This window comes from Camelus ferus, chromosome 12 (assembly GCF_009834535.1).
Source record: "Camelus ferus isolate YT-003-E chromosome 12, BCGSAC_Cfer_1.0, whole genome shotgun sequence".
In the NCBI taxonomy this organism is placed as follows: domain Eukaryota; kingdom Metazoa; phylum Chordata; class Mammalia; order Artiodactyla; family Camelidae; genus Camelus; species Camelus ferus.
Genome location: NC_045707.1, coordinates 34455132 through 34482984, shown reverse-complemented (window position 1 = coordinate 34482984; position 27853 = coordinate 34455132). Strand labels below are relative to the sequence as shown.

Here is a 27853-nt window from a genome sequence, read left to right as displayed (position 1 = left end):
GGAGGTGGTAGACGCAGGACGCTACGGAAAGCTGAGGTCAGAGTTCACGGAGGCCTTTCTACGCACGCTGTGGAGACGCTAGTTAAAGGGCAAGCCTGTTGGCTGAAGCCTGTGTCAGTCTTCGCGTGACCCGCCTTCCAGGAGGCATGACAACGACCGGAAGGGGCTGTTCTCGCGAGACTTGAAACCGACGGTTAAAGGACAGTGGGGGAGAGTGGGACAAGCATGCCTTAATTCGAATATAACTTGACTATTTTTTTTCCCTATACGAAAGTAAGAAAAAAAAGTTTACGACTTTTAAAGAGTATAAGGCCTGGGAGTAATGCCAATTAAGGGGTTATCCTAGTGACTAACAGAAGAATTATCAGAAGGAGCTTTCGTTGGGTATCGGACGCGTGGCCTACATTGCCTTAACCACGATGGTGTAATGTTGCCACGTGAAAACCACAAATCCCAGAATTCAGTCGGCATGTTACACTGGGCCAGGATGTGATTGAAGGAATTTGTAGCCTCCTCATTGGCTCCCGTAGGAGGAGTGAATGTGGGGATTTGTAGTCTGGCGGGGCCGCAGTGGTGGAGAAAAACCTTTGGAGCCCGGCGGACTGGGTTTCTGCAGCAAGGTCGGATTTTCTCTTACAGCTGTTTTTTGCTGCTATGGGGTGTCTGCAGAGCTAGGCTGCTGCGGTCTGGGCAGGCGCATTGCGGATGAGTTGATGTTCCTGGCAGAGGCCTAGTAGCGACTTCCTACTACTAACCTGTGAGCGTGGTGGTAGCCTCATCCTTTGAAGCCAGCTGAGCCCCTGCTCGGTACAGTCAGCGTGCACTGATGCAAGAAGGACCATAGTTAAGACTAATGAGCCGATGACTGATGATTGTATTCGGGGCTTACTCGTTTTATTTAGAATAGCAAAACAGTTACCCTCTGAAGTCAGCTTTTGTGGAATTGATAACCCTACGGCTATTTTATTGTTCCCTAAAACATATACACAGAACAATCTGAGATTAGATAATCAAATCATTTATTTTAGTATCCATGTTTTTATTTGCTTCATTCGTATTGGAGCTAACCTGCCTTCCTTTAAAAGAAAAGAAAAGAAAAGAAAAGAAAAAAAAAAAAAAAAGAGAGAGAGAGAGGTGGTTAGTAAGCCCAGTTAAGAAACGAGGAAAATTCAGTCTCATTCAGTCTCAATTTCTTACTGCTCCTGTATTGGGGGTGGGGGGAGGGACGACACAATTTAAATAGCTCCTTTCTTTCAAGTATTAAGTCTCCACATTTCTTTCCTGTTTTTACCAAATGTTATTTAGTGCCCTGGAAAAGGCAGGCACAGTTATAGGCAATAACAATTAAAATAGATGAAACATGATCTGGCCTCAATTCATATTTAAATTTTCCCTCATTACTCGTTTACCCCTATGTATCCTTTTACTTTAATACTGCGGTTCTCCCCAGTAATACCATATCTCTTCCATCATTTTACCCAAGTCAGCTATCATTAGGTTCCGTGAGTGCTTCAGCCACAGTTAATTCCTTTCTGCCCTGAACAACCTTTACACAATAGTCAATATAAACTAAACACACACACCACACACAAACAAGCCAGTCATTTATCTTGTGTGAACCCCGCGGCCTAAAATCTCAATCATCTGGTCATAACCCCTTTTTTTTTTCAGCTTGAATCCAATCAGATACCAAATCATGTTCCTTTTGTGTGTATAAATCTTTTCATTTATCAATTTAGAACTGAACTGAATTTTCTAACTATATTTGTAGTTAGAGGAGCTTAACTATAAATCCTGAATACTACCACCTATTAGCTATCTTGGGCAATTCACTTTAAGCTCTCTGAGCCTGTGTTTCTCCATGGGTAACAGATGATTGTCAGTATTTACCATAGGGCTGACTTAAGAGTTAAATGAGCTATTGTCTTGGTCTGCCAGGGTTGCCATAACAAAATACCATGGATTGTATGGCTTCAACAACAGAAATTTATATTCTCACAGTTCTGGAGGCTGAAAGTCCAAGGTCAATGTGCCAGCAAGGTCGGTTTCTCCTGAGGCCTTGGCTTGAAGATGCTACCTTCTGCGTCCTCACATAGCCTTTTCTCTGTGTACACAAACCCCTGGTACATCTTTCTCTTCTTATAAGGACACCAATCATACTGTATTAGGGCTCCACCCTTTTAACCTTATTTAACCTTAATTGTGTCCTCATGTAACCTTAATTACCTCTTTAAAGGCGCTATCTCCAAATACTGTTATTTTGGAGGGTAGGGCTTCAACATATGAATTTGGGGGGGACACAATTCAGTCTACAACCAGATATCCCATATAAAGTGGTCGGCATACTGCCTGGAACATAATACTAATTATTTATAAGTAATGTTATCAAACCAAAGTTGGGTCCACTTGCCCACATGCAGTAAAGCCAATCTACTGACACCAGGTTTTGGTTCCAATATAAGGAGAATAGGTGACTCGTGCTCAAAAACCCCAAACTCCCTGAAGGGTTTCAGGAAAGCATTTTTAAAGGCCAGGTGGAGGGGTCCCAGGGTACCTGATCAGCTCATGCACAATTCTCTGATTGGTTGATGGTGAGGTAACAGGGTGATGTCACAGGGGTTAACATTATCAATCCTCAGTGTCCAGCAGATCTGGCGGCTACATGTTAGTGATCATCTTCTTAGTTAATTTCTTCCATTTGGCAGGGGTTTTAGCATCTGAAAAACAACTATAGAAATGTGTATCAGATACAGTTATCTAGGTACTTAAGAGAGGAGCTAAAGCAGAGGATATGGGGGAGGGGTCTGTCCCAGGAAAGCCCATAGGGTCCTGCTTGGTTATACTAATATTTCTTGCACACTCACAAAGGTCATGGAAAGCATCTAATAAAAGTTGGCTATTATTATTATGACTATATTTCCTCAGGCTTACTTGTCCCTATCCCAAACCATCCTACATAGCCAGTTTACGGTTTTCCAAAACACTGTTTTTATCATGCTACTCACCAGTTTAAAAAGCTCAGTGCGTCTCTGCTACTGAATAAAGTTCAGATGTTTGCAATCAATCAGTGACTTCCTTTATCTGTCCCTAACCCTTTCTTTCTGGTCTTTCTCCCAGTTACAGGAATTGCTTCCATCAGTTTTTTTGAGTCCCTCAAAGACCCAACTCCAAGTTTTTAAACATCATCACTCTCATCATAATAATCAGCACTTACTTACAGGTCAGGTGCTGCGTTAACTCATTTAATCTACCTTTTAAGTAAAAGGGGCATGGAGAGAGGTTAAGTAACTCACCTAAGGTCACCAGTAAGGAAGGGGCAGTCAGGATTAAAGCCCAGACAGTGTTGCTTCAGAGCTCATACTCCAAACCTCGCTATTGGAATGCCTCTCACCTCCCCTACCTCCCTTTCTCAGGTCTTGAACCAATCATAGTTGTTTATCTGCTAGCCTCCAACTTCGGTGTAAGTTCCTTAAGGGCTTATACCAACTTAAAACCACTTCTGCTTCTTTCAGTTACTCAGCCTGTGTTAATTTTGTAGCAGGCACTCAATAGTGCTTAATTTTATTTTGTATTCTTGACCACTTAGAGATTTGATTTGTGTATCACTAAATATAGCTTGTTATCAAACAGTGGGAAAATGCTTTATGTTAAGGATCTGTAAATGCTAAATTAATGGTAAGTACAAAAGGAAATAAATTTAGATAAGACTATCCTCTAAGGATTTTCTTTCTAGTCAATGATTATAATGGAAAACTGAGACAAGAAATTTGATAAAAGTAAACAAGTAGAGTCTTTCAAGCTGTTGGGAAGTTCTTCAAATATCAACCAGTGGTTTAGCTTAATTCACATTTATTGAGTGTCTACCCTGTGTCAGGCACACCATGGGAAGAAAGGATTCTAAGAGAAATGTGGTTATTAGGTGGCAGAGAGTGCTGGGTGCTAGGTTTTTCTTCCCCTTCCAACTTCAAAAAACAAAAACAAACAAACAACCCCACCTCCACCATTCAGAGGAAATGAGAATCCCTGTAGGAAAAAAAGGGCCTGGAAAGCTCTGAGATTTGCCCAAGATGTTATTCAGGGTGAAGGAAAATATTTGACAGAGTATGTTTGAAAGCAGTGATTGAAAAACAAGGAAGAAACGTTTTACGTTGGTACCCCCCCCTACTTCAGATCATTCATCCCTCAGTTGGCCATCTACTGATCTGTGCCCATTTGAGGAGGGAAGAAGAGAAATGGAGGATAGAGAGGGGTATTGCATTGAGGCAGCTTCACTCCCTCCTATTTTTAAAGAGACCCACCAAGAGGGGCCAGGCACCCCTTTCAGAAGTGACTTTGTTACCGTCATCCTACAACTCCCTCCATTTAGTATGGCCAGGATGCATGAGTCTTCAGCAGGCAAAGTAGACAACTCCCTCTGAAGTACCTTGAGTATGAATGCTCGCTGTCGCTCACTCTCTTCCTCTGCCATGTGAAGATACAGAAAGATGGCAGCCATCTGCAAGCCAGGAAGAGAGTTCTATCACATTTTGTAACAGCAGCAAAGCTGACTAATACAAGTATGCAGCTACCTGACACATACAAGCATAGAATTTTTTAAGGTCCTACTTAGTACTATCTCAGGGGATGAGAGTACCATGAAACATAATTAGGAAATCATTTTTCTATTAGTAATTTTTTTTTTGTGAATTGAATGCTGAACAGGTGACAGGGAGGAGTGTCTTGGTGGAAAATAAGTTTGACATTCATTTTAATACAGCTTTTATGCCACGCAAATGTGAACTCTGCTTACTTCATATATTTGCTGTAAATTGAGTTAAAGGAAATAAAGAAAATAGAGCTATTTATTCAACTGGGTTATTAATTTCTGAAATGTAATTTTTTTGTTGAATGTCAAAGCTGATATGTTAATAAAGAAAGAAAGGGCAGTTCTGATTTGTGTTTCAGTGTAGACAGCTTTGCATACAAATAAACAGACACAAAATGCTTCTTGTTACAGATCACTTGTCAATACTGAATTCAACTCAGATGCAAAGGACGTAAATGCTATATAAGACTAATCTTAAGAAGATTTATTTCCAGTTGGCTGAAAACAACCCAACAGCTAGAGATTTTCCTATGATCTACTCTCTTCTAAACAACTGCTGGAAGCTCTTGGTTAATTTGTAGTGACACTCTAAATCAAAATTTAATTGTTATTCTATGAAGGAATTATTCTTTTAGAGTTAGAAATACATTTGCATCATATTAAAGAAAATTATAAAGATTATTTAAGTCACAAAGTTGCTTCCTTTGGAATATCTTCCATTTTACTCTGATTTTTGACTTTTATAACATTGTTAACCATCATTTGGCATTTTAAAATCATAACATTTTCTGATACGAATTTATAAAATCACTGTCCAGGGTTTTCAGACAACTAAAAACATAACTTTATAAATGTAAAGCTGGTTATCAGTTTTGGCAGGAGGATGCAGAAGAAAGGGCTAGAATTCAGCAAATGCTGCATTTTGCTTTAAATGCAGGTATTTGCTGATGATGACCTGTCCCGTTGCTTGAAAAGATATTCTGCCTACTACCGGGTGAAAGTTTTGACTCTGAGGGGGAAAGGTGTGAAAGAGTAATTAAAGAGAAATCAGGAGCCTACAGAATCAGGGATTGGGAAATAATTGAAAAAAAAAAGGGTGGGGTAAATACTAATTTTAGTGAAAATAAATTTAATGAAGTGGTGCTGAGAGTCTCTCAGCAATGAATATTTATACAATGAAATCAGTCCATCATTATTACTCATACTATTAGATGAAGTGGTAAAAATATCACATTCTAGGAAAAAGATTGCTATTATATAAAATATGTGTTTTTGCTCTGCTTATCATTTTGGAAAATGCAAACTTTTCTTTATGAACCAAGTAAAAAAACTCATTTTGTATTTCACAAAGAATGCAATAAAAATTTTGCATCAATTTCTAAGTGTGAGAGCTTTGTTGTAATGGATGTAAGTATTAATGCTTAAGACATGTTGCAACCTAGAATTGGTTTAGAAGAAAATATTTATTGATTGGGGCAAACTATTACCTTTCACAGTACAACCAAGGCTTAACCCAGGAAAAAATATTTGCAGAACTTTTTTTTTTTTTTTTTTTTTTGGACAAAGGAGCTGTACTCAGAACTCATATAACTCCATAATAAGAAGACAGAAATTCCTACTTAAAAATGAGTAAATACCATAAGATGTTATCAATGGGTGAAGGGTATAAGGGATCACTCTATTATTTCCTAGTGCTGAATGTGAATGCACAATTATTGCAAAATAAAGTATTTTTAAATTAAATTACATAAATTACAATTGAATAAATTATATTTTAAATTTTTTTTAAATGAGCAAAAGATTTGACCAGACACTTGACCAAAGAAGCTACAGGATGACAAGTAAACAAAAAGGTGCTCAATATCATTAGTATCAGGGAAAGACAATTTAGAGCTACAGTGAGACACCACTACGTATTTATTAGAATAGTTAAAATCAAACATCAAAAGGGGCGATCATACCAAGTGTTGGTGAGGATACAGCACAACAGGGCCTTTCATGCACTGCTGGTGTAAAACAGTTTGGTAGTTGCTTAAAAAGCTAAATATACATCTATCAGGTAACCCAGGTATTCCATTCCTAGGTGTCTACCCGAAATAAATGAAAGCATATGTTTGCACAAAGACAATGAACATGTTTGTTCATATTAGATTTATTTGTGGTGGTGCCAGACTGGAACAACCCAAATGTTTGTCAATAAGACAACAGATAAACACATTGTGATATATCCATACAATGGCATACTTCCTAGCACTAAAGAGGAGTGAAACATTAATACACACCCCACCATGGATAAGTCTCAAAATCATTCTGAGAGAAAGAAGTCAGCAAATAAAAGAGAGTACACAATCTATGAGTCTATTTTCCCCTAATTTTAGGAATTGAAAACCAATCCATAGGGACACAAAGCAGATCAGTAGTTGCCTAGGGATGGGGGGGATGGGGGGGGTGGACAGATTGTTAAGGGCTCCAGGACAATTTTGGAATTGATAGAAGTGTTTGTTTTGTTAATCATGGTCTTGATTTCACGTATATACATATGATAAAACTCATCAACATGAGCACTTGAAATGTGTGCTGTTTATCGAGTATCAATTACATCTCAGTAAAGATGCCAAGATAATGATAAAAACAGAAGCCAGGTTACCTAAAAACAAACAAACTTATCGAGAGTACAAAACTTTAGTTTTCTTTCATAAATTTTCCTCAAAAAAAAAATTTGACCTAAGGCATAAAAAAAAACCCCTCACTATTACTGCTGAAGAGCGAGAGATTTTTGCTACAAAGGAGGAACTTGTATAAAAGGGAGTATATATTTCATACAAACACACACACACACACACACACACACACACACACACACACAGTCTTGATAAGAATTTTTAGAAATTAGTGACACTATATTTAGGACATATCAAAACATTTATGTGCTAACACTCCATTCAAAATTACTTAGTAGATACATTTTTAAACTGCTAGTTACCTGAACATATAACCCAGTCATTTTGCCTGTGTCCTATTCCCCTATTTCCAGTTGTTCTGTCATGTTTCTGCTTAGATATAGCACAGTCACCTTACATACAATATGTGATACTGTATAGCCAGGTGATTCAAAACGCAAGCTAAAACTCACAAAGACCTAGGTTCAAATCCTGGCTCTTTCACTTATTCCATAATCTTGGGCAACTTCTCTAAAATGAGAATAATACTAATTATGCCTAGGGCTGTATGAGGTTTAAATGAGATGAATGTAAACTGCTTGGCACAGATAGATACTTTATAAATAATACCTATTATTATTAAAAACCAAAATTATCTTTCTGCAAAAAATGAACCCTCTTACCTGCCATCACATTCTTTTCATAGGTCCCACAAAAATTCTAGTCTCATAGACTGAAAATCTTGGAAACATATTTGAATTTTTTATGTATCTATATTCACTTCAGTATCAGTTCTTCATTAAAATAGCATTTAGATTTTTCCTTTCTAACAAATGCCCAGTACAGTTAGTCTCTGCACACCCTCTTCAATTCATTACTATATAGTAATTCAGTAAACCCTAGCCACACTAGATGTTAGCTGGGTGATTTAGGCAAGTTACTTAACCTCACTAACCTCAGTTTTCTCCACTGCAAATTGGGGATGAATACATTATGCACTTAAAGTCGTTTTTACTGTGCCTGATACAAGAGTAATTGCCTGACAAATGGGAGTTACTTTTACCATTTCCTAATTCTATTTAGGAAAAAAAAGTACTTCTGTAAAATACTCACGGTCATTTTAGCTTCTTCAGTTGCCACATCTCACTGTTTCATTGATTTTACAGTCCATGGAATCCTTGAAACATTTCCATTCTTGCACTGGGCTTTGGTTATTCCACCTACTACCCCCTCCTCATCTTTCATAGTTAGTGTATTCCAAGTGATTCTCAAATCTGGTGAACTTAGAATCAATTGGAATGCCTCTAAAAATACTGATGCTCAGACTGCACCGCAGACCAATTAAATAAAAATCTCGCCAGGTAATTCTAATGTGCAACTGGCATTGAGAACCACAATTTTGTTTTGCCTGTTTGCTTTTGGTTTTGTTGTTCATGTTTTGCTTTATTTGGTTTGGGATCTAATTGTAGAATTTGCTTCAGTTTCTGAAGACTTTTTTTGGTTCTTGATTTTACCATGAGACATGCTAGCCATCCCTTGCTGGTACTGAGTTTCTGCAAATTTAGGTATCATGCAGCAATATCCTTAACCAAATCATTTGTTAAAAAAGAGAGAGAAAATAAGACAGTAACATAATCCTGGGGAATTCTCCATAACTTGGCATTAATTCATCAATCAGCACTTTGGAGAATATCATTAATCAAGTAACTCTAATTACAAATCCACGTAACTGCCCTGATGATACTTTTTAATCAGTAAACATCAACCCTTGTAAATCTTCTACCAAGGATATTTTGAGAGAACCTGTCAGAGGACTCTCCAAAATCAAGATATATAGATATATAGATATATAGATATTATAATCCTATCTAAAATTCCTATGAGGTTTATCTGGTATGATTTTCTTAGTAAACCTATTCTCTTCCCGATCATAAATTTCCTTTCTCGGTTCTTGAAGACTCACAGTTCATTCTAGAGTCTAACAGGGAGTCACAGCAAACTCTCAATCCCATAGTTTGCAGCTTTTTTTCTTCTTTATTTTTTCGGCTTTCCGTGTCTAACTCTGTATTTCAAGCACCTTTTCAATTCTCTTCAAATTCCTGAAGATTATCAATAGCTTTTTGGTAGTTTGAGATGATACCTTTTTCACATCTTGAGGTATTTTTCACCCAAGCCTGGAGATGAACTAGAGCAGATGAGTATTTTCTCACTATTTTACTCCCTTAATCTCCATTTCTTATTACTATTAATTTTGTTCTTCCCAAGTGATGATAAATCTTCACAGAAAAGATAGGAACATACTTAAGGGGTTAGTAGAGTTAGAGAGTTATGTAATTCAACTTAATTTCCTCTGTCCAGTAGCTCTGTGCCATTCACCCCAGGTGGTGGCCTTTTACGCCATTCTTGTTTCCTTAACATACAAGTAAGTGTTTTTTCTTGCTGTTAATAGTTGTCACAAGCTTCAGAAAGAATCTTCTGAGCTTTTAGCCTCACTGACATTTCCACATATTCCTTGCTACTTCTCCAAATTGTGTCTTCTTCTTCTTCTTCTTCCTTCTTTTTCTTCTTCTTCTCCTTCTTCTTTATTATTATTATTATTATTATTATTATTATTATTATTATTATTATTATTAATGAGCCTTTCCCTCACTTTGTCTCCTCATTTTTTCAAGAGTCTTTTAAATATGAATTCACTGAACTCACTGGAGAATTCTCTATGCATTCACATCCATCACTTTCTATTCCTCCCTTTTTCACCTTCATCACTGCCCATCAGAGGTTGGCAAACTTTTTCTGTAAAGAGACAAAATATTTTAGGTTTGGCGGGGCCTGCTGTCTCTGCTGTATGTACGTGCTCTGTCATTACAGCACAAAAGCAGCCACAGAAAATACATGAATAAATGAGTGTGACTAGGTTCTGATAGGACTATTTATTTTGGGTTTTTATATACATTTCACAAGTTATAAAATATTCTCCTTTTGATTTGTCTAAAATCATTTAAAAATGTAAACATCTACTGATAATGCTGAAGAGCGGCTTATCAAGACACGTGGGTGAACAGACTTCACAGGTAGGCTGTAGTCTGTCAGCCCCTGCCAGAGGGGGCAAGGTATCTCTTCTGTATCCACACTCTCCTCTTGTGGGCTCAGGAACTCTCAGTTAAGTTCCTTTCTCTGTACTAAGCTGGACGGTGCAGGCAGCAGCAGCCTCCGATCTGGAATCCTAACCATATCTCGTCATCTCTATTGATGCGTCCTCTGAAATTCACCCGTAGTTTGGGGATGGAGAAAGCCACTCTCTCGGTTCCACCCTTCAGCAACAGGCAGGCCATTCCCTTTACTGTTTGGCAAGAACTTCTTCCACATCACATTCTTATCATTTCTGCTGTGTATTCACCTTATGGTCAATCCTTCAACTTTGGTTCTGGAATAAAATTCCAACTTTGATGATAAGGAGGAAATCCTTTTTTCTCTCTTTAAAGCTATCTTTCAAGACTGTTGTCTTCCTATGACTTTTTAAAAGTCAAGTTTGAGACTCAAGGCTGAGCAATGACTTTTTCTTTCAAGGTTCTATGTCTCTTTTTCTCAGAGACAGTATGTCCCATTCCATGGCCAACTCTTCCTGTCAGAAGGACTACAGAGGCTAAAGATTAATTGTTGAGAAGGGAAAATACACCTGGTGATATTTCAAAACAGTACTTCTGTATCAGGGTCATTCATAATTTCATCATCCGAAGTTTGTTTTTTGAGACCTTCCATAACCTATTGAGCTTTGTGGCTTTTAAGTTTAAAGAATTGGTTTTTTTTTTTAATTTCTCTTAGAAAACCTTGAATTAACTTTGATGCATACTTTAAAGGATGAAATGATGAAAATAATCATTTTGGGCTCCAAAGAGGAGCCTTACTCTTTCAGCTTTAGAAATTCTCTACAGGAAATTTAGAACAAGTTCTCAAGAGCTGCCCTGGAGGGCCTTCAGAAACACTCCAGATTCATTCTCAAAACAGCCCTTTTCTATCCAAGCTGGACAGACTCCCACGGCCAGACTCATCTTCCTCGATGTAATTTTCTCCTGTCTCAGGAGGGACTTCCTATCTTGATGGGCATCTGCCAGCACCCTGCTATCCCCTCCATCAGCAGCCCCAGGGATCTGGACAAGGGAATCTTTACTGTATCTCCTGGGAAGCCTCAGCCAAACAGGATTTCTGACAGTCTATTCTGACATCCCAGAATTCTTGTGAAGGGTATACAAATACCACTGTGAGGCAGTGAATTTCCTCTGTGGAATTCTTTATTTTTCCTGTGAATCATTAACCATCTACTGTGAACTAGGAAAAGTGAAAGAAGAACAAAAATTTTAGACGTCAATTGTAAAATGAGCCCCCTCTCTCAAGTAATGAATTTATTTTCTTTTCAGTGTTTTTCCACCTAAATTGTATTCTCTTGTTTCCTAATGTTTTTCCTTAGCATAGGACATTATTGTAATCCACAGATTTTCTCCCCATACTCCTTTCCATATTGTTTTCCTTAAAAAAAGAACAAAAATATATTCAAAGAGCAATATGAATTTTAAATGCTAATGTAATTACTTACTAAATTATATATTAATGCATATAATACATATATTCAAAGTTGCTGTTTTGCATTTATCAGTTCAAATGACCAAACATTTGTGGTTCCTCATTTTGTACAGGATGCTGTGTTAGATGCGGCAATACCACACCAGCACTCTGGGGACACCGGTGTAGTCACGGTTCTTCGTAAGACGCTCTCTGGCAGGAGGGTTTGGACTTTGCAGTCAGATAGACTTGAGCTCTTCTTAGATCTGCCATTTACAAACTGTGATCTTGGGCAAAATAGCTGATATTATTACTCAGGCTGATGAAGAAAAATGCCACAATAGGCAATTTGTGGACTGGAGGGAAGTGACTAGTTCTGACTGCAGTGAGGAGACATTTCAAAGTACTTTCAAAGAAAGAAAATTAGAGGGGAACTTTGAAACATAGGTACAACTACAGAAGGTGGAGCTGGGGCGGGACCTGGAAAAAAACAATATTCCTTGGTTTATAAATAAAACACCCAAAGTTTAAAAATATTTGTCTTATTATTTGACTTAAACATCTAATTAATATAAATGTTATTTTATGACTATTTGTATATGTAAATATGCCATTTTGTTGTTTATATTTTATGAAATAGCCAAGTGAAAATGTTATGATCTGATATAACCCCCAATACATACATTTTTAAACACACTATTATATATAATTAACCAAAAATGATTTTTAAAGTAAATAATTAAGGAATTTCAACACATTAGTCCCACTTCTATCCAGTAGATTTTTTTTTTTTTACTAAACTTGTATTAAAATCTTGCATAGCCCTAAATCTATTTCACTGGCTGCTCTCAAACTTGGTTTAACTCTGTTTTAAGCAGGAGGCTTCACAATATGACAAATAGCTTAGATCCCAGAGAAATTCTTTTTTCACCATTGCACACGATCTCTAGAAATGTTGTTCCTGAATAAATGCGGTAATTTTTTCAAATGTTGCTTCCTGTTGTTCCTCAAAATTAAAAACATCAAGATAGCTGCTAATCAGGGAACTTGTACATTTGAAAGAAAGGACAGGCCAGCCTGTACTTGTTCAGTGCATGCCAGTGGTGGCCTCGGGGTTGGGGGGTGGGGTGCACTCCACGGATTGCTCAAAACAAACCAATGTGATACAGCCGGAAAGTATGGGGAAATTTTGTTCACATATTTTTATTTAAAAATTCTACTTCTCTTAGATTTTATTATGTGCATATCATTTATTAGCTTAATAATATATGGATACAATTTGTAAATAAATATATCTCTCTATGTTGGGGGGATATGCTCAATTATTTTTAAATGTTAGGGGTAGGGGTGAAATATTATGCCCCCTTCTTCCCATTTTGCATCTGGACCAAGAGAGCCTGGATCTCCTGGTTCTGTGGACTGTGGGCACCAGCCCTGCGCTCTTGTCAGAAGCTGCTGCTGGAGGGGAATTAGTACCCTTTGAATCTCATGCTCTGGGGACTACGCCAGGGCTGGGTACACAGCAGGAAAATCCCTGACCCACGATGTCATTTAGCATATCTTCTGTCAGAGGCTAGATGGACTTGCTAGATTTGAACATTCGTACTTGCTTCCCTGTTGTAGGTATTTGGTTTGGTTTTGTTTTAAACCACAAAAGTGCTTCGTATCCTGTGGCCCTGGTTTTAGTAAGGATCATTGTACTGTTTTGATTTATCAGCCTGAGATTGTCGATAACAAATATTTAGTAATAACTTCATAATGAAATTCACTGTTGTCGTTTACTGAATAATTTTGGATCTCACAGAAAATATAATGGATAACAGTGACAGGCTTCTTTTACCTGCCTTGGCTCCAGAGGAGGACGACTGTAATCCAGAATGTAAAAATTGTTAATGCTTGTTACGAGAAGCCCCAGACCACCCCCCCCCACCCCTCACCCCTCAAAAATAGGCTGTTAATGAGACAGTCTCTCAATTAGGGGAAATGAAAGATGCTCTGGTTGTTATTTTTTCCCCCTGGAATAAATTTTGGTTAATCTTTAAAAAATGCTTATTAACCAATGCTTATATTAAAAATGCCTTCAAGATATTATAGCATACTTCTTGACAGTAAAGATGACCCTCCCTCTCTTTTTCTTGATCAAATATTTTGTAAGCTTTCAGGGTTCTTTATAGCAAGTTCAATCTCTAGAAGTATAGCTCACGGAGAATAAGCAGCGTGTACTGCATCTCAAGACAACACCCAGCATTAAGAGATTATTTCCACAAAATACTTAAATTGACTTCCAGTTCTTACCATCTACCCCTTTCTCTGAAAAATATGTCACTGTCAGACTGTTATGGTTAAATAGAGGACTCTGGTCAATTGGGGTAGGGGGTTAGTATGTCTAGTTTTACTTTTAGCATTCTTTTGTGTGACCAGTGCCTTAAAAAAAAGAAATCGAAGGAGAATAATCATTTAGCCCAAAGAAACATTGAACACTCTTTCTGATTCTGTTTTCTGACTCTGCCTGTGAAAATTTAGCATGGAGGATGTTGAGACCATTTCTCAAGTTTTTTTCACCAGGAAGGGCAGGAATTCTCTAATATTAAAAAAAAAAAAAATAGAGAAAGATCCTATAGGCACAAGCATTTGGAAGTTTTAGGTATAAAAGTAACTTTTTTTTTTAAAAAAGGTAACTATTTTTCTTGGTTTCCAATTTCTGCCAACACTTTCTGCTATCAAGTTTGTTTTACATAATGAGCCCACTGCTTAGTACACATAATCTCAGAGATGAAAGGATTTAAATCATCCACCCTGCAAGAAAGAAGACACACAGTACCGGTTTATGTTGGATCCTCAGTCGTGGTGAGCCATGACACTTGCAGTCTTTCCAGAAAGAAGCATTTTCACCTTAAAAGGTGAACTCAAAAATATAATTTCCATACTGGTTATGATACTGTTTGAATATTGCCCAACAGCAGTCACTCCTCAAATTATTTCCTGAAGAGTAAGCAAGAATTCAACATGAAAAAAATCACCTTGTAATTTTTTTTCAAAAATGAGCACTAGTTCAACAAATTACTGGTATATGAGGTGCTTCACAAAATTTTTGAGTAATAATCTAAAATGTTGCATCTATTTGTACAGCTTATAAGTAATAGTTATGGGGACAAGATAATCTTCCAACAAATACATAATTATATATGGGCCGTTTATGATATTTAGATATAAATATCATCTTGCCTGTAAGTTACGTGAAGTCCCTTAATTATTTTTGGTAGCACAGAGCATCTGTGGGATAGAAGTAAAATGCTGTCAAATGGCAGCATAAGGGAGTAATAAGTTGGAGAGAAATGCATAAGGTAGAAAGCGGGGTCCAGAGCTTAACTAGCCTTGTTTTATACAAGAATAACAACTTCTAGTTAGTTCATATGTTTGTTATGAGGACAAAATGGAAACATGCAGATTCAAGACTTCACTCAGCGTCTGGCCCTTTGGAAGGGGTTATGGATAGTGATGCTGTGCTAATTTGTCGACAGTCTTTTTTTTTTAAACATCTTTTTTATTGAGTTATAGTCATTTTACAATATTATATCAAATTCCAGTGTAGGGCACAATTTTTCAGTTATACACGAACATACATGTATTCATTGTCATGTTTTTTTTTTCGCTGTGAGCTACCACAAGATCTTGTATATATTTCCCTGTGCTATACAGTGTAATCTTGTTTATCTATTCTATATATGCCTGTCAGTATCTACAAATTTTGAACTACCAGTCTCTCTCTTCCCACCCCCCCACTGGCAACCACAAGTTTGTTTTCTATGTCTATGAGTCTGTTTCTGTTTTGTATTTATGTTCTTTTTTTCTAGATTCCACATATGAGCAATCTCATGTGGTATTTTTCTTTCTCTTTCTGGCTTACTTCAGTTAGAATTTCATTCTCCAGGGACATCCCTGTTGCTGCAAATGGTGTTATGCTGTCAGTTTTTATGGCTGAATAGTATTCCATTGTATAAACATACCACATCTTCTTCATCCAGTCATCTGTTGATGGACATTCAGTCTGTTTCCATGTCTTGGCTATTGTAAATAGTGCTGCTATGAACATTGGCATGCAGGTGCCTTTTTGAAGTAGGGTTCCTTCTGGACATATGCCCAGGAGCGGGATTCCTGAGTCATATGTTAAGGCTATTCCTAGTCTTTTGAGGAATCTCCATACTGTTTTCCACAGTGGCTGCAACTTGTCGACAGTCTTAAAACAGGACCCCCTTCCCAGAGAGTGACAGAAAGACTGAGAGAAATTAGCAGTAATGTTTGTAGTTTGGGAAAAAACAGTTTATCCTCTCTTCATCAGCAGTATTCAGCCCCATAGTTCAGAAATGGAGCAAACTATTCTCAGAAGTTAAAATGTTTTATGAATGTCATCCCCGTGGAAACTTCTGAGAAGTCATGCTGATCAAGGGTAATCGATCTTGTTAGAATCAGATATAAAATTCAGCACTCATTGCTTTTCCATCTATGTCTGCCCTCTTTTTCACCCATCCACCCAGGATCCGTCAGGCTATTGCTTGCACTGGTATGACTCATAAGAAATTAGAAAATACCTGGCCTATTTATGTTCACAGGCAGAATTTTATCTTCATTCCTATTTGTCTCCACCAAATCATTTCACAAATTTTCTTCATAATGTACACATGCTTCTGCACTTGCAGTAAAGCTTTGGGCCAAGAGACAAGCAGTTCTTACAACAAACGTAATAATCAAATATAGCTTTGTCTTCACTTTTAGCGATCACAATAAAATTCAATGGGTCAGATAGAAAGCTTAGTGAGTGGTTATTCACATCAGAATTCTTTTTATCATTTTCATCTTGAAGAAAACAAAGTGCTGGCAGAGAGGCATGAAGTTAAAATGTCAGGAGCTCTTGAGCAAAAGAGCAATGGAAAAATAATCAAGTTATGAAATTTTATTTACATGTAGTATGGGCAGATTTACCTCTGGATGCTTCTGGGTCTCTTTTTTATAATTTGTTTTAATAATATTAAAGAGGTCTTTTTTTTCCACAGACCCCCAAATAATTCAATATATAAATAAGATCATTATGCCAAAAAGAGAAATACTCGTTTAAGTACCTTTAAAATCTCTTTCCTATATGAAATGAAACTAACCCCTGTCCCGTCAGGGGCAAGGATAAACAGAAAACACTAAACTAAGAGGAGTTACTGTAAATAAGGAGGACTGTTTAGAAGACATGAGGAAGAAGTTTCTATTTCCTGACCAGGTTTTGCAGTGGACATCTGTAGCTGAAGGTCGGTGACCTGAGTGGTCCTACAGTCTGATGGTGGCGGTCAGGATTGGTGAGAGGATCAGTCTTCAGTGTGCCTTGGCACAGAACTTCCTCTCAGCTGTGCCTCACTTTGTTGACTTTAGACCATGTTAAAGTAACAGTGCAGAAGAGTTGTTCCTTGCTTGAGCTTAGTGACGTCACAGAATTCTCTAGCTTTGCATCTGGGCCACTACCAAGTTACTGATTCAGATGAAATAGGTTGTGGGCTATGACATGTTATGCACCCCAATATTTCTTTTTTACAATCTGAATTGCCATTAAAGTGAACACTTTAAACTCTGGGATTTTAACATGAATCTTATAGTATAGAAGAAAAATATCAACCAAAGCAGAGGTTTTCAAACATATTTTTTAGCATGTTGCACGTTAAGAAAAACCCAGGATATCAAAATTCAATACATACAAATTTATAGATACAGTTAACCGATATCCTCTGGTTTTGCATCCTTATAAGACAGAAGGGAAGGGGGCAGGAGACAACCATTAAAAAATGACACAGCAATTAGCACCAAGATGGTGGAAGATTCAACTCCTAGTAGACTTTGAGCTTCATTATATGCTCATTGAAATACAACAGCATACTAAATGGCACTCCTATAGGTGCCAGGACAGTTTCAAGACTGACCATAAAAGGTCAAAGGATAAGTGATGGCCCAATTCTTGGGAATCCCAGCCCCAAAGTAGTTATAATAATCCTCCCAGTTGTTAGCACATGAAGTTACCAAGTGCATAAAAACTAACAACCTTGCACCCCGTGGGTTCTTTCTCTCTGTCACTCTCTCTTGTCTTCTGGATGACAGGCACTCTGTCTATGGAGTGTGCATCTCTCTGAATAAATCTACTTTTACCCAACTATGGCTCACTTGAATTCTTTTCTGCACAAAGCCAAGGACCCTCACTTGGCAGGATGTTTCCCAGGGACTCAACTGAAACCTGGGACACATCCATCCTCCCGTAGCCCCATTTTTCCTATAACACTCAGATCAACCTCCTGTGGATCAAAATTTTGATATATCAAATGTATTTGATATATTTGATAAATACGACTGTATATATACACATACATGCATGTGTGGTATTGTGATTTATAGTAAAAAAAAACATATATGGTTTTCATCCCATTTCTGGCCCAGAACCCCTAAAACCATTCGAATTTCCTAAGTGATGAGAGCCATCAGCATGTGTTTTGTTATATTAATGAGCTGACTTTTGGAAAGCACCTAAGGATGGGGATCAGTTGCCAGGGTAGCCAATCGTGTGATAAGAGGGTTGGAAAATTCAGTCCCACCTCCTTAACTTCTAGGGAGGGAGATGGGCTTGTGGTTGAATCAATCACCAGTGGCCAATGAATTAATCATTCATCCCTATGTAATGAAGTCTCCATAAATTCCCAAAAGAATGAGGTTCAGAGAGCTTCTGAGTTGGTGAATACATGGATATTTGGGGAGAGTGACCCACCTGGAGAAGGCACAGAAGCTCCATACCCTTCCCCATACATTGTCTTGTCCATCTCTTCTATCTGGCTGTTTCTGAGTTAAATCCCTTTATGATAAACTGGTTTTCTAGTAAGTGAAATGTTTCTTTGAGTTCTGTGAGCCACTCTAGCAAATTAATCGAACCCAAGGAGGGGGTCATGGGAGCCACTGATCTATACCCAGTCTGTCAGATGTACAGGTAACAACCTGGACTTGGAATTGGCATCCTGAGTTGAAGGAGGTCTTTGGAACCCCCAACTATAGCTGGTCAGTCAGAAGCACAGGTGATAACCTGGGTTTGCAACTGGCATCTAAAGGGGTTAAGGAGAAGTGTTGTTGGACTGACCCCTTACCTGTGGGATCTGATGCTATCTCCAGGTAGATCAAGTGAGATAGTGTCAGAATTAAGTTAAGTTGTGGGACACCCAACTGGTATTCTGAGAATTACTTGGCAGTGTGTGGGGAAGGACCGCCTCACCCAACACACACACACACATTGAAATTGGGTCAGGAACTCAAAAACAGCATGTATCTACACACACAGATAATATGGAACAAAAGTTTCATGAAACAGTAACTTACTCTTACTACAGGCAAGACATTCTAATATTTTCTAATCTATTTTATTTCATTTTTTTCTAACACATTGGCCCCCACTAATATATTGTGACCTGCAGTTTGAAAAAAAAAAAAAAAACTCTTCTCAGGAGAGTTCCTAGAACTTGCTTCTCCTGCTGAGAATCTGCTAAATTTGTCATTGTTCGCACGCTGGGTAAAACCCTTTTGTTCTGCTAGACGTTTGTATAATTTCTCTATGTCAGAAACCAGTATGAAACAGATTTTTGTCGTGTCCACAATGGCAAATAGTCCACAGACTGAGGCCTGAGGTCCGTTTAACTGTATTCAAGTAATCTTTACACCAATACTTCCTGACTCCATTCTGATAAACTTGTTAAATGCATTGTGAGTTACGGGGGATAAAAGGGGGTAAATGCAAAGCACTTTAAAATAAAATTTTAGCATTATCTCTGCTGCTTCCAGAATGACAACTACAATATTTTCCTTAGGACAAAGGGACAGTGCCTCATGCCTGGAGGAAGGGATGCTGGTTCCTTGCCTGATGACAGTTTAACACAGTTTAAGGTGCACAATTTCCATTGTGTCCTACCATGGCCGGACTCTGTGTGGCCAAGGCCCTTGCTTTCTGGATGCCTCTAATCTTGCAATCTATTTGCAGTCCATCTTTGGAAACAGGTTTTTTATATAGTTGTGTGTGCAGTAGGCTACCGGAATCAGGGAGCCCTTCTGCCTGCCACAGCAGAAATGTGGAAGGCAGATGTGGCAGTTGGACAGAACTTGGACTCAGAAAACTGGAGTTTGCAGGTTCCGCTCCTTGTGAGTTACACTGCCTTGGGAAAAAAGCATTTAACTTCTTTGACCCTCAGGTTAATAATGAACATGTATGGTATTGTCATATGTCAGACACAGTACCAGATTTTAAAAGACAGAGATGACTAAAATATAGTGCATGCCCCTGAAATAGAGATGATAATACTATAATACTGTTCTCATAGCGTTATTATCAGAACTAAAAGAGAGAACAAACTGGAAACACCGAGCACAATGTTTCACCCATGTTAGGATTATTTGTTTCTTTCTTTTTGTATTTGAATCCATTTTATTACAAAATAGAACATGCAGGAAAGTGCAAAAATGTGTATGTTCAGCTAAATGAATTATGAAAAAGTAAACATTCATGTAACTGAAACCAAGAAATAGAAACAGAATATTGCCATTACCCCAAAAGTCCTACTTGCTCCACCTAATTTACAACCCCTCTTACCCGCTAAGGTAGCACTTCCTTGGCTTTTACACTGTCTTGTTTTCTTTATATATCTGCATATAAATTTTTTAACCACATAGGCACACATCCTAAATATTATAGTTTGGTTTAGCCTGATTTTGAACTTTATATACAATCTGTTCTAGCTGGCTTCTTTTACTTATCACATTATTTTAAAAATTACCCGCATTGTAAATGAGTTGTAGTTAATTCATTTCTGTTGCTGTATAACATTCATTTGAATAAATATACCACATTTTCTATTTTAATCCACTCTATCATCCATAAACATTTGGTTCGTTTCCACTCTTTGGCTATTACACAAAAGGACTGTAATTAAAATTCTTGTCCATGTCTTTTGGTACATCTAAGTTTGCATTTCTGTAGAGTATATACTGAGGAGAAGAATTGCTGGGTCATAGAACACATGTATCTTTGTTCTTGCTACATAATGTCTGTCTTCCAAAGTATTTGCATCAATTACTCTCTAATCCACAATAGGTAAGAGTTGCTTTTGTACCACATTCTCACCAACTCTTGGTATTGTCAGACTTTTAATTTTAGCTATTCCAGTGGGTACAGATCTCATTTTAGATTAAATCTCACACTCCTGATTACCAATAAGACTGAGCACCTTTATCAGCCATTTGCATTTCCTCTTATGTGAAATACTTAAGGTTTTGCCCTACCTTTTTTGAGTTGTCTTTTTCATAATGCTCTGTATATAATCTCTTTGTTAGTACATGTAATAGAAATGTTATGCAAATAATTTCTCCCACTCTGAACCTTGTCTTCAGTATCTTCCTAGTGTCTTTTGATGAACAGAAGTTCACAATCTTAATATTAGTCCACGGTATCAATTTTTTCCTTTATTTTAAGTGCTTTCCTTTGTCCTAACAATGGTTTTTTAGAAGATCTTTTGCCTCACTGCACTCCAGCGCTACTTCTGTGATAAATCAAGCTTCCATATATGTAGAGGTCTGTTTGCAGGATTTTCTTTATGGCTCCATTGATCTATGTGTCTATTATTGTAACAGTCCCACAAATCTTGTATATCCACAGTGATTTTTATCTACTTATAATCAGCTACTAAAAAGAGTATGTTACAATTTCTCAATGTGATTGTAAATTTGTTTATTTCACTTTGTAACTATCAATTTTTGCTTCCTACATTTGAAAGCTGTTATTAGATGCATACAATTTTTCATTTTTTATCAATTTCTTGCAAATTGATCTTTTTTATTATCCTTATTTCTAATAATTGAAATAGAAAATTTTGTTTTCATACCTTCTATGTTTTTATTTTCTAAATGTGTTTCTTGTACAGCATCTAGTTGTAACTGTCTCAAAATTTTTGCCTTTTAATGGAATCATTTAGTTTACTTACATTTAATATAATCTGGGATTCATTAGTTCATACCATTATCAATCTATTGCCTTTCTGCTTCACACTCACCTTCATTGCCAAGCCTGTGATATTGGAACATATCTCCCTTGACAGGTGGCACAATGCTAAGCTTCCTCAGTGGAGGCCCCTGGAGACACATAGAAAGAGGATGCAGAGGTCAAAATTATGTGGCATCCCCCATGGTCAGCTTTCTCTGGCACTTAAAGGGAGGCTTCTCAGTGAGTTTTGTCACTGGGGAATCACAACGGACTCTGTCATATTTTAACCACTCCCTTCTCTGTACTATTTCAAATGTCGAACTTTTCGCACAGCATTATAATTTGTCTAGGTGTCAGACTGTCTCCACTACTAGGATATAAGCTCCTTAAGAATAGGGTCTATGTGTTTGTCATCTCTGTTCTACAGTGCTTCTCACTGTTCTAGGCAACAACAGTAATAGCTAACCTATTATATGTGAGCCATTGTCTCATGTGTTTGAATATAGTGGATGTTTGGTCAATTTTAGTTGATAAAAGAGTAAATTATTATTCCCATGTTTCAGGAGAAGTAACTGAGGATCATAAAAGGAAAATAACTTGTTGCAGGTCACATAATTAGGAAATGGCATGGTCAAAATTAAACACAGCTATGCCTCTGTTATGTGCTCCTTATGGGTCATGCCAAGAGAGGCCGTTATTATTTTGTTGCTTAGAGTAGAATCCTGTTGAATTTGAACTCAATAGCAGGAAATAGGGGAAGTCTTACATAGAACTGATTATATGCCAACCACTTTTCATATATTCACTGATGATAATGGGTATTATTATCATTATGTTACAGAGAAAGACGCTGAAGCCTGGAGAGGTTAAGTGGAACTTCTCAAGTCACACAGCTCCTGAATGGCAGAGACAGAATTCAAACCCAGTTGGTCAGACTCTTGAGTCTATACTTGATCATTAATATACTGACTGTTCAGATACCTTAAAAAGGTAAGGAAGATAATATAATAAATACCTATGTACCTATTACTCAACATATGAAATACAACATTACCCCATGTACTGATTGCATTCTCCTGAATTTGATGGCTATCATTCAAATGCATGTCTTTAGGTTTCTTGCATATATGAAAATTCTGTACAATATACAATATTATTTCTGTGTAGTTATACTTATAAAAATGACATTCCTCAGCAGCTCTTTGAATATCTACTCTGTGCCAACCGCTCTTTTAAGTACAGAGAAAACAGTAGTGACAGAACAAAATCCTTGCTCTCATGAAATTTAATTCTGAAGTGGGGAGACAGACAATAAAGCATAAACAAAGCAATACATAATCTAGCTGGTGGTAATAAGCAAAACAATAATGCACAGTAAGGGATAAAGAGAGATGGGGCTGTGGAAAAAGATGAAGTCCTCTTTTATCAAGAGATATTTGAGCAGATATCTAAAAGAAATGAAAGTGGTATCTTACTCTTTAAGAAAAAAAAAAAAAAAAACACTCTTGCCAGTCTGGAGAACAGATGGCAGTGGGCCAGGAATGGAAACAGCTCTGTTGCAAAAAGTCCAGATGAGAGATAATAGTGGCTTGGATTGTTGAGGAGGTAATAAGTGGTCAGATTTGGCTCCTATTTTGAAAGTAGCATTTATATTTATAAAAGAAATGTCCTGGAATTTTCTTTTCTTGGTTTGTCCTTATGTTTTGGGAATCAAGATTTCATTAACCTGGGCGGAGGGTATAGCTCAGTGGTAGAGTGCATGCCTAGCATGCATGAGGTCCTGGGTTCAATGCCCAGTACCTCCATTAAATAGACAAGCCTAATTACCCCCACCAAAAGAAACAAAAAAAAAAAGATTTCATTAGCCTCATAAAACAAAGGCAGTTTTGTTCCACCTTTAGGAAAATTTGGATCAAATAAGAACTAACCTTTCCATGACATACTGATAGAAGTCACTGTAAAGTCATTCAGGCCTGGGATAATTTGGGGGTGGGGTGGGGTAGAGCGGAGGTCTTTGACTATCATTTTGTTTTTTTTTAAATTCTTAGTGTTTTCTTCAAATTCTCACTTTTTCATTTCAGCGTCTTATGTTTCTTTGAATTTTTCCATTTCGTCAAAGTTTTCAAATTTGTTAGTGTGGACATGTTTGTGTTATTGTATCTATATTTTTATTGCTTTTCTCATTCTGTATTTCATTTATTTTCATATTCTCTCTTTTTTATTTGTTAGTCTTGCATGACTAATTAAACTTTTTGAAGAACGAGGTCTGGGGTTTTAAAAAACCTTTGCTGATTTTTATTATCATTGTCATTTTTGTCTATTTCAAAAGGTTACTTATGCCTATGAGACAAGAAGTAGTATTTCCTTACTTTTTGTTTTTCTAGATGTTCTCTACTGCTTTCCCCCATGCAACATTTTAATTGAATGCTAGTTAATACATGCTCCTGTCTCAAAATCCCAAAAGTACAAAACATTTTATAGTGAAAACCCATCCGTGTCCCTATAAGCTCAGTTCTTACTGTGGTATCCACAGGTGAGTACTCTTCTTAGTTTCTCACATGTCATCATAGAACGTCTTCGTGCATATACTAAAAGGTATATCATTTCCCTACTCTTTTAGTAAAAGGTTGCATATTATAAATGCTCATCCTCTCCTTTCTTTTTCACTTAATAATATATTTTTATAGATTTTTCCATAAAATAATTTCTAATATTTTATACCTGCACAATATTAGATGAATTTTTTCCCAATCATTCTCCTATTAATAGTCTTTGGGTTGTTTCTCATTTTTTGTTTTTATAAAGGATGTTTGTAACAGACATCACTTGGATCTTTTCAGTCTCTCCTTTTTCATTATTCATTACTTTTACCTTTTTCATTATTTTTACCCTTCGTGCTCCTGTAGTGACCCATCCAGCATGAGCTATGGCTCACTACAACCAGACTGTGCCTTGTCCCTTGTCCAAGACTTCCACCTCCTGACTTAGGGTGCCCCTGTTGCTCCTGAGGCATGAGATGTCCCAGGGCATGGACTCATGCCTTCAAACCAAAATTGCAGGAAAGTAGATCTCAAAGAGAATCACAGAGAGTGAATCTTAGAACAACGGGAGATGGAAGCCAGCAGAAAAGTGATCCACCCTTCCTCCTTCCCTCCATCCCTCAGACTGTCCTGACATGCAGTAGTTCATAGGCTCTTAGGATCCTGCAAGATCAAGCAATGAGTTTGTTTGAAACCAGGTGGTAGGCTGCTCAGTAATATACCTTGTGCTGCCGTCCCTGCCTCTTTCCTCCTTTCCTTCACTCCTGGTCTTCCACTCTCCGGTAAAGTAGCAACATGTAAGTGTTTGCCTCTGGCTCTATGCTCTGGAGCTCTCTGACTAAGGCTGCTGGAACCAAGACTAACCCTTGAAAGCAAACTTCTCAGCATAGGATTTTGGAGTTGTTTGTTCTCTCCAGTCTGATACCAATAGGGACCTTACTGCTGACGGTAAGTGGAGGTGGCAATAACTGCCGCTTGCAGTAGGATCAGAATCACTAAGACTTTCATCTAGGGTGAACTGGGATGGGGTACAGGAGAAACTGAGGCTCTGGCATGTGCTGCGGCTGTAGTACATCTCATGTCTCAGGGATATGGGAACAATGGCAAGCACGAGGATTACGGAGGAGACTGGGTCCTGTTCACAGCACTGGGCAACCCAGATAAGGCCACGATGAGCCAGCTGCCACTCAGATGGTCTGAGGGGCACAGGCTGCCTATTAAGCTATCGTTTCTCAGCTCCAGTCCTGCTTTTCTATGCTTTGCTTTCTGATGCTCTTTGAGCTGTGTTTCTGTTGTAGCAGCGGGCTCCCTGTTAGGGTTTTCCAAAAGGGAACACTAGGGGGAGACTGAAAGCCTGGAGGAGAAATGACCAGCTCCTTCCCGTTTTGTGTTCTGCACCTGTCAAAGTCACCCCCTCAGAGATACCCGCTTCCAGCACCCCTCCTCAGAGACCTGAGTTCCTGCTGTGTGGAGGCTCTCCAAGCCTCGAGGTTTCAATAAATCCATCATCTTTCCTTTGCTCCCCAGCCCCTAGCTTCGATGCCATTATTTCTGTGTAATCTCTATGTATTCCTTTTGCTTTTTCAGTCTTTTGATATCCATTTAACCAATTCTTTATGATACATTGTTTCTCACATAACTGAACTGAGTCAAATAAATGGAAAGGGGTACCCTTTCCAGAGATTATGGAAGCAGTGTGTTAGCGTGAAGTGGTTCTAATAGCTTACTTGCAGGCTAGTTACTAGATGAGTCCTGGCCCAAATCCAGTTTACAGCTGATTCAGTGAGTCCACAGATCCATCTTGTGGTAATTTTCCTTGTCTTGAATGTATAATTGAAATAAAGATTCTTGGCACAAAGAGAACTCTAACCTTTGACCATAGATTTTCAAAGTAAGTACCATAATGCTAGTAAAGAGCCAAGAGAAAGTCCTTGAAACTGTCACCCACCTTTGGCAAAGATAGTAAGTCTGAAGCAATACCATCCACGAGGAATTACAGAGATTAATGCCACTGTAAGACTGAAAGGATGCAGGAATGGTACTCTCTCTCATCTCAAGGATTAGTTCTGGCTCCTGTAAAAAAAATATGGACAATGGGGGATATCATTAGAATATCATAAATATAAACAGGTGGTAGCTCCAACTGCAGCTGCCATGCCAAATATGGTAGCTTTGTTGGAGAACATTAACATCACCACTGGGGTTCAGCATCCAACTATTGATTTGATAAATGTGTTTATCAATCGCAATCAGTAGAAAGGATCCAAAGCAGTTTGCTTGCAGAGAGCAAAGACAAACTTATTGTCTTGATCTAGACCTGTGTTAACTTTCTAGCTTTCTGTCATAATGTGTTTGCTTGCCATTAGTCATCTTGCTATTTCATGGAACATCACTGGTCCACTATATTGATGACATCATGTTAACTGACTCTTGTGAGCAAGAAGTGACAAGTACCCTGGATGACAGCCAACACTAGAAAGTGGAAGGAAAGCCCCATGGAGATTCAAAAGCTTGCCATATTTAGAGTTTTCTGGAGTCAACAGACAGGGCACTACTGGGATACCTCCTTCTAAGATGAATGAATATACTGTTGTGCTTCACACCTCGTGCCACAAGAAAATGAGCACTGTGCTTTGTGGGCCTCTGGAGTTCGGAGGAAGTGCATACTGCAATACAGAATACCTCTTTGACACATTCATTGGATGACTTGGAAATCCTCTATTTTCTGAGAGACAGAGCAAGAGAGGGCCCTGAGATAGGTCCAGGTTAGGATGTCAGCTTCTCTGCCACTCAGGCCTTGTGATCCACTCATTTACAGTTTTCAGCACACAGGTCTTTCACATGTTTTTACAGATTTATCCCTAAGTATTTCACATTTTGACTTTATTCAAAATGGTGTTTTAATTTCAATTTCTGGTTGTACACTGATGGTGTACAATTATAGAGAAATACAATTTATTTTCACATTTATTATCCTGTGCAACCTTGCTAAACTCACTCATTAGTTGATTAGATGACAGATATTGAAACTTTACCTTATTAGGCATCTGCTTTCATATTCTTTTTTAAAAAATTTTATTGAGTTATAGTCAGTTTACAATGTTGTGTCAATTTCTGGTGTATAGCACACGCTTTCATTTTCTTTTAAATATTTTTGAGATTTGTTCTGGGAGCCAATGAATTTTGAGACAAAGATACAAACAATTTGATCCTTTTATGATTTATTTCTCAGGTCCAGAGGAGTGCTCAATGGAATTACTCTCAACTACTGAGGCAACTTCCTGAGGTTGACCCATACCCTGTGGATTATGGTTTTTCCCACTCTGTCTGGTGGGACTAGGCACAACTGCCAGCACTTTGTGAGTACCAGACACTGTTCTCTAGTGCTTTTATTTGATTTTCATCCTAACCTTGGATGATGCCTTCACATTGATGAACTGATGAGTACTCCCCTGAGTGCTTCAGGGGGATTCTG

At 37.9% G+C, this 27853-nt stretch overlaps 1 long non-coding RNA gene across 1 annotated transcript; it reads left to right on the top strand.

Moving 5' to 3' along the window:
- The first annotated feature begins 25 nt into the window (after positions 1-25).
- On the top strand, positions 26-27853 carry LOC116667666. Its single transcript, XR_004324623.1, has 3 exons — positions 26-620; positions 22680-22828; positions 27611-27853. It is a non-coding gene; the product is annotated as an uncharacterized LOC116667666 (long non-coding RNA).